This window comes from Pinus tabuliformis, chromosome 8, assembly GCF_031772625.1.
Source record: "Pinus tabuliformis cultivar Carrire ecotype Pingquan chromosome 8, CPIR1, whole genome shotgun sequence".
Lineage (NCBI taxonomy): Eukaryota > Viridiplantae > Streptophyta > Pinopsida > Pinales > Pinaceae > Pinus > Pinus tabuliformis.
In genome coordinates, this window is record NC_142294.1 from 1,491,712,036 (window position 1) to 1,491,723,716 (window position 11,681).

An 11,681-nucleotide genomic window follows, 5' to 3' on the forward strand; every position below is an offset into this window, starting at 1 on the left:
GTTAATTTTGATTTAAGCTAGTGGTAAGTAATAGATTTTGTAGATCATCTTATATATTGTTTATAAATACCAAAGGAATATCATTTCAGGAGAAATAAAAAAAAAAGATGCATTAAAACCAAAAACTTGTAATATATTGTAAATATAATTTTGAGAAAAATATGACATTAGGAGAAAGAAACTACTATATACCAAAGTAAGAGAGACATGATATGACCTGACCTTTATTACAATATCTCTAGTCGAATTCTCCAATGGTACTTGAAATCAACTTCATTTCTCATGTGATGAATATAAAAAGATGGGAATGATAACAGTAACTTTAATTTGTACAATACCGTTAACATTATGACATTCATCTTAATTTTCATGTATATTTTAATGTGGTCTTCTTAATGGCACTTTCTAATTTACAATATCAAATTCATTTAAAGCATATCAAATCCATTTAAAATTTTCAGAAAATCAACCTAAATCCATTTTAACTCAAAATTAATCAACACAATCAAATCTTAACCAAACCCTTGTGTAAATATTTATTTAAATTTTAACTAAAAAAACCTCTAATCTATCTTATAACTTGATAAATTTAAATTTAAAATAAATCTAAACTCAAAATTTAATAAATACAAAATTTAAACTTAAAATTATCCAAAAGTAATCACAATTTGCAAATAAATCATAGATTCTCGTAATTTGATATTGGATTACTTCACAATGAAGTTATATAATTTCTACGTTACTCATTTAAAAAATAAAAAGTAAAAATATACCTTCTGCAGTCTTATTACGAATAAGATAAGTACAAATATTACCCAATTGTTTATGGTCCTCTACAAAGTCAGTGAAGTTGTCCATTTATAACTTGGTTGGAACAAATTTTCTCATCAAGGTTTATTATTGAAAATACATAACTAAAAACAGTGGAAAAATTACATAAATGATAAATCAGTTTGCAGTTTGCGATATGATTTACTGTCTTACTTTCAATTTCTGACATCCTCAAAATCTGGGATTGCTACTGTGTATCGATCAATACATTCCAACCATGGACTTTTAGAGGGCATTTTGATAGTTCTCAAGAGCTTTCCAAATTGCATTGTTGCACTTGAATCCCGAGCCAAAAGGTACTTGTCATATTATGTAGCCTTTCTTGATTCTCTCCTTTTCTTCAAGGTATGCAAGCTCATACCAAAGAATTTGTTGGATGTATTTCCAAACCTCTGAAGAGTCATCCGAGAAGGCTCCATGTTGATGTCACTAAAAGATAAATTCTTCTGTAACGCATCAAGCACAGCTCAGCCTCTACCATGCATATAGAAATGCTGAGCTTCCAATTTGAAGTCAGGGATGTAGGGTTCAATGTTCATTCACATAATTTTGCAACAAAACAAGGAAGACAAGAATATATTTTGTTATGAAAAGGGAACAACCAGGGGACCCAAAGTTCTTATATTCGCTTTGAGTGCATGGCCTGCAAATTTCATGAGTTCTTTGCATAGGGTGAGGCCCTTTTTGATGTCACCATCTTACTCTTGAAAAACACACTAGTAATTTTTGCTATCTAATCCTGTATGATTTCTAGCCATTATGAAAAACTCGTATTTTTCTCCTTGTATCTTTCCTCTTGTTGGATAGAAGAATAGCTGCACCCCCCATGCGAAACAAGCAATTGGGTAGGAGCATTGATCTGTTGGTGCCATAGTACCAATTTAATGTAATGTTTTCAGTGCTCACAACCAGTGCATATGAACTCCCATGCAATTTCAACATGTCTTTGGCCACATCCACTGTTATGATCCCTGCACTGCACCCTCTTCCTCCCGGGAAGCTCAGAATGTTTTCTCTGATATTGTAATGGTTGAAAATCATGGAAGAAAAATATGGAGTTGAATTAAATAAGTTGCAGTTCACAACTAGGATACTAATATCCTTTGGCCTGATTTTACATTTCCTTAAGACCTCATCCAGGGCTCCAAACATCACCATCTCTGCTTCTGCATGAGCTTCCTTCATTGTGAGCTGAGGTGGGGAAGCCAAAATAGCTTACGAAAAGTACGTGCATTCTCCAAGCCCAGATTTCTCTAATATTTTCTTCTGAAACCTCAAGCTTCCATCATCAAATAGGCCAAATTTGTTAGAGTGTTCCATGAAATACTCTTTGGTTACCCCAAATTCATTAGAGGGCTTATAATAGGGAAAATCTACCAATTTCTGAAATGCTTATGTCACGACTTACATGTGTAAGATTGGACGGTACACTGAAATGTACGTTGAAGTACAGTACATGGTCCAGGATTCTCAGAGCTAAGCTCACCATTTCCATATCCGCTGAAAATTTCACAAATTCTTTGATTTCTTCAATTGAATCTGGGTCCACGAAACCCATCAAAACACAGTCAGTATCGCAGACACCTATAACAAACAAACTACACCTCGCAACACAACAATGAAATTGGCTTATGAGAGAAACTTCATCCTCATACGACAACGTCATGATTTAAAAATATGGCTTCCGAGAGAGAATCTTACACACTAAATTGTAGAGATCCTTGGCTGAGTGGACTGGAAAATTGATCCCGAAGATATAAATTTGATGATACCCAGCACTACCAGACGCAGAGTACACACGACCAAATTGAAAATAGAGCGAGCTGGCAAATTGAAAATATAAAAAATGGGTGGGAAAATAATATCAAAAATTGGTGGGAAAATTTAAATATCGGATCCATCATAAGCATGGTGGATCATCTGGCATCGACATAAGCCATGAATGATGAATGCGAATATGTATAGAGACATCAAACCATTTCATGTTAATCATAAATGGCTCGCCGGAGAAAGTATGTACACGGGTTGACTGCCAAGGTCGATGTCTAAGTCCTCCCAAGACTGTCCTTAGAGTGTATTAATGGCTCTATATCTTTCGAAATATTGGTTTCCATCAAAGACAAAGTTGGAAAGTCATTTCTCTCTTAAATGTGGTAAATGTTGCAACATTGAAGGAATAAAAGATTTGGGAAAATCACGGAAGTTGCAAAGACAAATTGGACCAGTTTTGGCACGATCACTTTTACTAGTCATATAAATACAACTCAGGGGACAACTTCATGGAGATAGACAAAAAAATTGTTAAGTGTGAAGCCAAATTCACGGAGGATTCTAGATTAGAGCTTTCTAGATCTCCAGGATTCTAGATCTTTCTACACCGCCATTAGTTTCTAAAATCACATGCAGGAGTCTAGATCCTCCTACACCGCGAGTGGTTTCTAGATCATTCCAGATCTCCATCTGAATCACACACAGGATTCTAGATCCTTCTTCTGCCTCTATAAATTTGTAATTTCTCTGGCCAAGGAAAACAAGCCAAGGCCCAAGCATGTTATGTAATGCAAAGTGATTTCTCTTGTACAGTGATTATTTTATCTATTCCGTTGTTTCTGACTAAGTAATCCTGTTGTTTCTCCATTTGTCTGTCTCTATGAATTATTCTCTGCTATTGTTGTCTAAGTCTCTAAGTATAAATCCGTTGTGTGTTATGTATGCTCTGGTCTAACAACTGATATCAGAGCATAGGTTCGAATATCCACTGTGCAAGCCGCTTAGTGCCATCGCCTAACTCTGGCAGCGTTTGTTAAAACGTTGGTTGTTACCCCTGGAGCTTTTGAAGGATCTGTTCAGGAAATAGCTGAGGAACGTTGGAACTAAAAGGCAATTGCTACAAGAAAAACAAGGTCGTGGATCTATGTTGAAATGTGTCGTTGGAGTTTGAAAGTGGAGATCCCTGGAAATTGGAGTTGAAACGTGGTGTTGGCAAGTTTTTTTATTACATCAAGCTTGCATGTATATGTAAGTTTTTTTCTCAAACCAACATATGTATGTGTGAAATGTGAAAAAGTTAAAACATTATATATGTTTTTATATTTATTATGAAACATATATAATTATATGTTGGAATTTTGAAAAGTATATTTTAAAAAGGAGCCGGAATTTTGAAAAGAGTATTTTAAAAGAAGGAAGGTCATTATTACTAAATTTTAAAGAGTAATAATTAAAGTTTTATTTTTTAAGTGGAGTTTTTCGTGTTTTGGGGCGTGAATTTGATTGAAAATGGAGACAACAGTTACAGATATGGAGAAGTTGAGCGGGGCTAATTTTGCCCTATGGAAATCACAGATGGAGGATATACTGATTTTAAAGGATCAGTATTTACCGATTGAGGGCACAACAAAGAAACCCTCATCGATGACAAATAAAGAGTGGAATAAGCTAGATAGAAAGGCGACTGCAACAATCTGCCAATATTTAGCAAAGAATGTTTATTTCAATGTGTCCGAAGAAAAGACGGTTGAAGGATTATGGAAGAAGCTCCATGATCTATATGAGAAGAACACAGCATAAGAGAAAGTGTTCTTGATGAAGAAGATTTATAATCTCAAAATGAAGGAGGGTGCTTCAGTCGCTGAGCACTTGAATGCATTTAATATTATTACTAATCAGCTTGCCTATGTTAAAATCATTTTAGATGATGAAATTAGAGCTATTTTGCTAATGTGTTCTATGCCAGACAGCTGGAAAAATTTAATTGTAGCTATGAGCACTTCAACAACTACAGGGACCCTGAAGTTTGATGATATCAGCAGCAGTTTAATGAATGAGGAGCTACGACGCAAGTCAATTGCGGAAAACCAGGGAGGAGAGGCTCTAGCTCTAGCTGATTGTGGTAGGAGAATGGATCGAGGTCGGAAAGGGCGATCAAGATCGAGAGGCCGATCAAAATCAAGGAGAGGAAGGATCATCTTCTTTCATTGTGGCAAACCCGGGCACATGAAGAAAGAATGTCGATTCTGGAAGAAAGGACAAAAGGATCAGAAACCGTCTAGTACAAATCACAAGTCATCCAGCACAAATGAAGGTGAGACTACTGCTGTAGCCACAGATGGTGATGTGTTGTTTACTGTTTCAGTAGAGGATGCATGTGTATATACATCTAGCAGTGGCTTTGATTGGATCCTTGACTCTGGGGCATCTCACCATGTAACCCCATGCAAAGATAGTTTTGTTTCATATAATCCCGGTGATTATGGTAGAGTGCATTTGGGGAATAATCATTTTTGCAGTATTGTTGGAGTGGGAGATGTCCAGATCAAGATGAAATATGGACAAGATATATTTTTGAAACAGGTCAGGTATGTACCAAAAATTCGCATGAGTTTAATCTCTATGGGACGACTAGATGATGAAGGCTATTCGACAAGCTTTGGAAAAGGAGGCTGGAAAATTAGCAAAGGTGCATTGGTCGTGACCAAAGGACCCAAGACAGGAACATTATACACATTGAAGACATTGATAGGAAAATCAAATTTAACTGTTGTCACAAAAGAAGGAAATTCAGCAGATCTGTGGCATAAGCGTTTGGGTCACATGAGCGAGAAGGGCTTAAAAATCCTTGTTGGTAAAAATTTATTGCCAAGTTTGAAATCCTACAATCTTGATCTTTGTGATCATTGTATATATGGTAGAAAAAGAAGGGTTTCATTCCTTAGAGGTGGCCATGACAGAAAGAAAAATGTGTTAGAATTGGTACACTCAGATGTGTTTGGGCCTGTTAACATCAAATCATTAAGAGGAGCATCATATTTTGTAACATTTATAGATGATGCATCCAAGAAGGTTTGGGCATATCCTATGAAAAATAAAAGTGAAGTGTTTGGAATATTTCAAAAATTCCATGTTGTTGTTGAAAGAGAGACTAACAAATTGCTGAAGTGTTTAAGAACAGATAATGGTGGAGAACATTGCTCAAATGCATTAAAGGGATATTGTAACAGGTTTGGCATAAAGCATGAGAAGATTGTGCCTGGTACTCCTCAACAAAATGGTGTCACAGAAAGGATGAATCGCACCATTATGGAAAAGGTGCGAAGTATGTTGTCCAATTCCGGTTTGGAGAAGAATTTTTGGGCTGAAGCAGTCAGGACCGCTTGCTACCTCATAAATAGATCTCCAACTACAGCCTTGGATTGCGGTATCCCTGAAGAAGTTTGGACTGGTAAGAATTTGAATTATTCTCACTTGAAAATATTTGGATGTGAAGCATTCGTACATATTCCCAAAGAAAATAGAACTAAGCTAGATGATAAATCTATGAAATGCATTTTTTTGGGATATGCGGATGAAGATCTTGGTTATCGTCTATGGGATCCAGTCAAACATAAAATTATTAGAAGCAGGGATGTTATATTTAATGAGTCAGAAATGTTCAAGAGGACTGTAGGTGAGTTGGAGGTCAAGAAGGTTATTGACAGGTTTGAAGAGAAGCAGGAAAACATACCAGCAATACAAGAAAATGAACAGCAAATTCAGGAGCATGAAGAACAACAAGAAGAAGGAATCTTGCAGGAACCTTTACAGGAGATTCAACCTGATAATGCACCACCACAGTTGGTTCGCAGATCTTCTAGGCCTCATAAGCCTTCACAAAGGTATCCTCCTTCAAACTATATTTTGTTGACTGATGAAGGTGAACCTAATTGTTTTCAAGAAGCTTGTAAAGTCGAGCACAATAAAGAATGGAAGAAAGCAATGGAAGAAGAAATGAACTCTTTGCAGGAAAATAAAACTTGGGAGTTGGTAAACCTCCCAAAAGGTAGAAAGGCTCTACAAAACAAATGGGTGTACAGGATTAAGCATGAAGGTGACGAAAAGAAGGAGAGGTATAAAGCAAGACTGGTGGTGAAAGGTTTTGCCCAAAAAGAAGGTATTGACTTCATTGAAATTTTCTCACATGTTGTTAAAATGTACTCCATTAGAGTCATTCTTGGTCTAGTTGCTACTTTAGACCTAGAATGTGAACAGTTAGATGTAAAAACTGCATTCCTTCATGGTGAATTGGAGGAAGAAATTTATATGGAGCAGCCAGAAGGCTTCATAGAAAAAGGCAAAGAAGGCCTTGTTTGTAGGTTGAAGAAGAGTCTCTATGGGTTGAAATAGGCACCTCGACAATGGTATAAGAAATTTGATTCATTCATGTTGGAACATGGTTTTCAGAGGTTGGAAGCTGACCATTGTGTCTATATCAAGAGGTATGATCAAGGAAAGTATATCATATTATTGTTATATGTGGATGACATGTTGATTGTTGGGCATGATAAGAATAAGATCAATAGGTTGAAGAAAGATTTGGGTAGAAAATTTGCAATGAAGGATTTGGGACCAGCACAATAGATATTGGGCATGCGGATTATGCGTGACAAGAAAAACAAAAGGTTGTGGCTGTCACAGGAAAAATATATCAAGAAGGTGTTTGATAGGTTTAATATGAAGGATGCCAAGCCAGTTGGTACACTCCTTGCAGCGCAGTTCAAGCTGAGTATTGAATTATGTCCTAGTAATGACAAAGAGAAAGAAGAGATGAGTATAATTCCTTATGCTTCAGCAGTTGGCAGTTTGATGTATGCCATGGTATGCACACGACTAGACATTGCATATTCAGTGGGAGTAGTGAGTAGGTTCCTTAGCAATCCAAGCAAACAACATTGGAAGGCAGTAAAATGGATTTTAAGTTATTTCAAGGGTACTAGTCATTATTGTTTATGTTTTGGTCGTGATGAGATTGTGCTTGAAGGATTTACAGATGCGGATATGGCTGGAGATATGGATACCAAAAAGTCCACTATAGGTTATTTGTATACATTTGCAGGCGCAGAAGTATCTTGAGTGTCAAGGCTACAAAGAATAGTAGCCCTCTCTACAACAGAAGCAGAGTACATAACTGCAATAGAAGCTTGTAAAGAGATGTTGTGGATGTAGTGATTCCTAGGAGAGATAGGAATAAAGCAAGACGAGTATGTGTTATATTGTAATAGTCAGAGTGCCATTCACTTGGCTAAAAACCCAACATTTCATTCAAAAACCAAGCACATTAACTTAAGGTACCATTGGATCCGGCATGTGTTGGAGGAAGAACAGTTATCCTTGGAAAAGATCCATACAGATAGGAACCCTGCTGATATGCTCACTAAGATTCTATGACGAAATAAACATGAGTTATGTAGAGGCATGGTAGGACTTGGTGTGACTTGATGACTCTTATTTGGCTTCAAGTGGGAGAATGTTAAGTGTGAAGCCAAATTCACGGAGGATTCTAGATCAGATCTTTCTAGATCTCCAGGATTCTAGATCTTTCTACACCACCATTAGTTTCTAGAATCACATGCAGGATTCTAGATCCTCCTACACCGCCAGTGGTTTCTAGATCATTCCAGATCTCCATCTGAATCACACACAGGATTCTAGATCCTTCTTCTGCCTCTATAAATTTGTAATTTCTCTGGCCAAGGAAAGCAAGCCAAGGCCCAAGCCTGTTATGTAATGCAAAGTGATTTCTGTTCTCCAGTGATTATTTTATCTATTCCGTTGTTTTTGACTAAGTAATCTTGTTGTTTCTCCATTTGTCTGTCTCTATGAATTATTTTCTGTTATTGCCATCTAAGTCTCTGAGTATCAATCCGCTGTGTGTTATGTATGCTACAAAATTGAATTTACAACACTTCTTGCTCAACATCCAGACTATGTCTTAACCTTAGGCTTCAACATCTGCACTCAATCTTTTGGAGCAAAATTGTGATTTCTGAATGTTTGAAATGAGATTTTAAACTTTATGAACACCTAAATTGTGCTAATTGTATAACTCAAACTTTTAATTTTAACACATATCTACTAATTTCAATAAAAATAAATAAAAAATTATGAGTTGTAAACTCCAAAACTTGGAATAATTAAGCTACAGTTTTCTTCAACAACCATGAGTCATTATGACCTTCACCAAGATTTATCTGCACAATTAGGAGAAGTTGGTTTGAAAAGGAAAAAATCCATAAAAATTAACTATAATAGTCGTTGTTGTGCAAGAACGTTATCTGATAAGATGTCAATATTCTTTCATCCTAAAAAGGAATTAAACAATTTTTTTTTAATCTTCAAAGACTTGAACCCACACTACTTGGGACACAAATCATTAACCACATCACTTGAGCTAAGTTCCTTTGACAAAAGGGAATAATTTTTTACTATGAAAAGAAAGTTCCATAGTTCACTAGGAAGATATATTTAAAAAAAATGATATCAACTAATTATAACATACAAACGTGAATATTTTTTCTTGAATTAATAAGAAGTCATTAGTTTTTTAATGTAAAAAGAAAAAATAAAAGTGTATATTTATGGGTAGATTTGTTTCCATTTTAAGTTTATCACATTATTATATTGTTTTAATTTTTAAATAAATTTAATATTCTGTCCCAAGTCTATATTTTTTCTTGAATTAATAAGAAATCAATGGTTTTGTAATATAAAAAGGAAAAAAAAGTGTATAGTTTGATGGGTGGATTTTTTTCCCTTTTAATTTTATCACATTATAATATTTTTAAATTTTTAAAGAATTTAAAATTTTGTCCCAATTAAGTCCTTTCTATTTGAGGCATGATAGAGGCCCCATTTTATAAAGCAATGAAAATTGATTAGCTCTGAAACAATCATACCAAATGCTTGAATAATTATCATATTACCTATTAATGGCTTACACTTGTGCAAGATGGTATCTTAGTCACTTATGGCTTCTTCTGCCTAGTGTATATTTGAAATTTTAACCCAACAAAGAAAACAACGACCTATATTAGTTAAATATTAAATCAATGCACTTGTAAGAACACTTAACAACTAATTGTTTCTTTAATATTCAACTAAGCCACTTAAAAAATACATGTCCTTGTGAAATTATCACAGGATCCAAAATGAAGTCACCTGTAACATGGGGAATTATTACAAGTTCTAGAAAAGAAATCTTTTCGATGGAATAACATTTATTCAAAACCATGTGATTCCTCCAAGGAATTATTTAGAGTTTACATATAGTTTAGTCCATGGAAATGGAAATATCACATGTCATCCAAGATGAGGATGGAGGAGATAGCTTCTGGCAGCGCATCCATTGGCCCTGTACAGATAAAATCCACCGGCTATGGATTCATTTCCTGTGTCATACAAAACTCTCAAGATTTCCCTTGGAGTTCTGTTGTATGACAGAGAGTTTGGATCTGCAGATAAAATGTGACATCTAACTCTTATTTCAACTCGTGAGAGAGTCTGGGGTCATCCTTTTATCTTATGTTCATCTAGCATGTTGCGACAAGCTCTATGTTCTCAACAAGAAAACCACTTATCAAATTTAACTAGCAATGTACATATGGAATTTCAAATAGTGCTTTATATAGATTTTTCATTGTTGTTGTAGCTGGGACTGACTTGATATTCTTAAATATAGTGCGATTCTGAGAGAGCCAGATAGGCCAACACAAGTTTTTAAGGATGGTTGCCCAACATATGGATATGACCTAGGAGTAGCTATGATTTTGGGGGAATGGAGTCTCTATTTCTCAAACATTTCGGTCCAATTAGCCCAGATGTTATGTATTTGACTAACATGGTGTAGAGAAAATTTCCATACTTCAATTGAGAAAGGACACTGGAAGAATATGTGATTGATATATTCTTTTGCTAAGCCACATAGAACACATCTTGAAGGTTCATGTATTTGCATTTTTTCTAAGTTTTTGCAGTCACTATCTTGCCATGAACTAGTTCCCAACAAAATATTTTGATCTTCAGAAGACCGTCCTTATTCCATATTCTGGTCTATATCCGAAAGGCTTGGGCGTGTGAGAGTTCACTAATCAGATATTCATAACCCTCTTTCACCGTATAATGACTTTTTTTACCTCACGGCCAAATTCTCAATCCAATTGATGAGAAGTTATTGATACATAGCCTTTGAACTCTTTTAGCAAGGTGAGCCATGATTGATGTAGGTGGGGTGAGAAATTGGGGTAGATCCAACTATACCAGACTCCATTTTCATCCGAGACTAGAATGTCAGCCAAGCTTTGAATTTCTTACTCCTCCATCCATATTGCAAGTTCCCAAACCTCTTGGTTATCATGTGCTAATTATTAGTAAGGAATTTTATTTTTCCAAATATTAATTCATCTTTCATTCCCTGTTTTCCATCCCAACTTCTCTAAAACCACCGGGACAGAGGCTTTACATAGTTTCCATATATTTATCCCCTACCCTTCCCAAAATTCATTCTTCAATCTGAGCAACTAATTCTTAAGAAAATATTTCCTCAAGAAAAATTGTTTCCACCATTTTGAATTAGATATTAACCTCCTTATTAGTTTTTCCCCATAGCGAGATTCATGTACTCCATATATATTTTATAGACAGACCTCCCAACTTTTTTGGTGGTCTAACTATATTGCAATTTACCAAATGAAATTTATTCTCATTACTTTTCCCACCCTTCTGTAGAAACTTCCAAATCATGCCACTGTTGATTTGGATGATACTCTTGGGGGTGAGGAGACCTAAAACAATGTATACTAGAAGAGAGGAGAGAACTGATTTGATTAGGATGGATTTCCCTGCCACTTTCAGTCACCAGGCACCCCAAAATTGGATTTTCCTTCAATTTTTTGGAGGAATACCTCCCAATCCTCTACAGAAGATGGCCCAAGAGAAATGGGGATTCCAAGATAGGATAAATATTTCCAATCCTTAGCAATAGGAAACCCAAAGATGCATGATATTACATTCAGGGTGTTTTATGAACAATTCTATCC

At 35.6% G+C, this 11,681-nt stretch overlaps 1 pseudogene; it reads right to left on the reverse strand.

Moving 5' to 3' along the window:
- Positions 1-986: 986 nt before the first annotated feature.
- Positions 987-2,497, reverse strand: LOC149241471 (3-ketoacyl-CoA synthase 11 pseudogene; annotated as a pseudogene).
- Between the last annotated feature and the right edge of the window lie 9,184 nt (positions 2,498-11,681).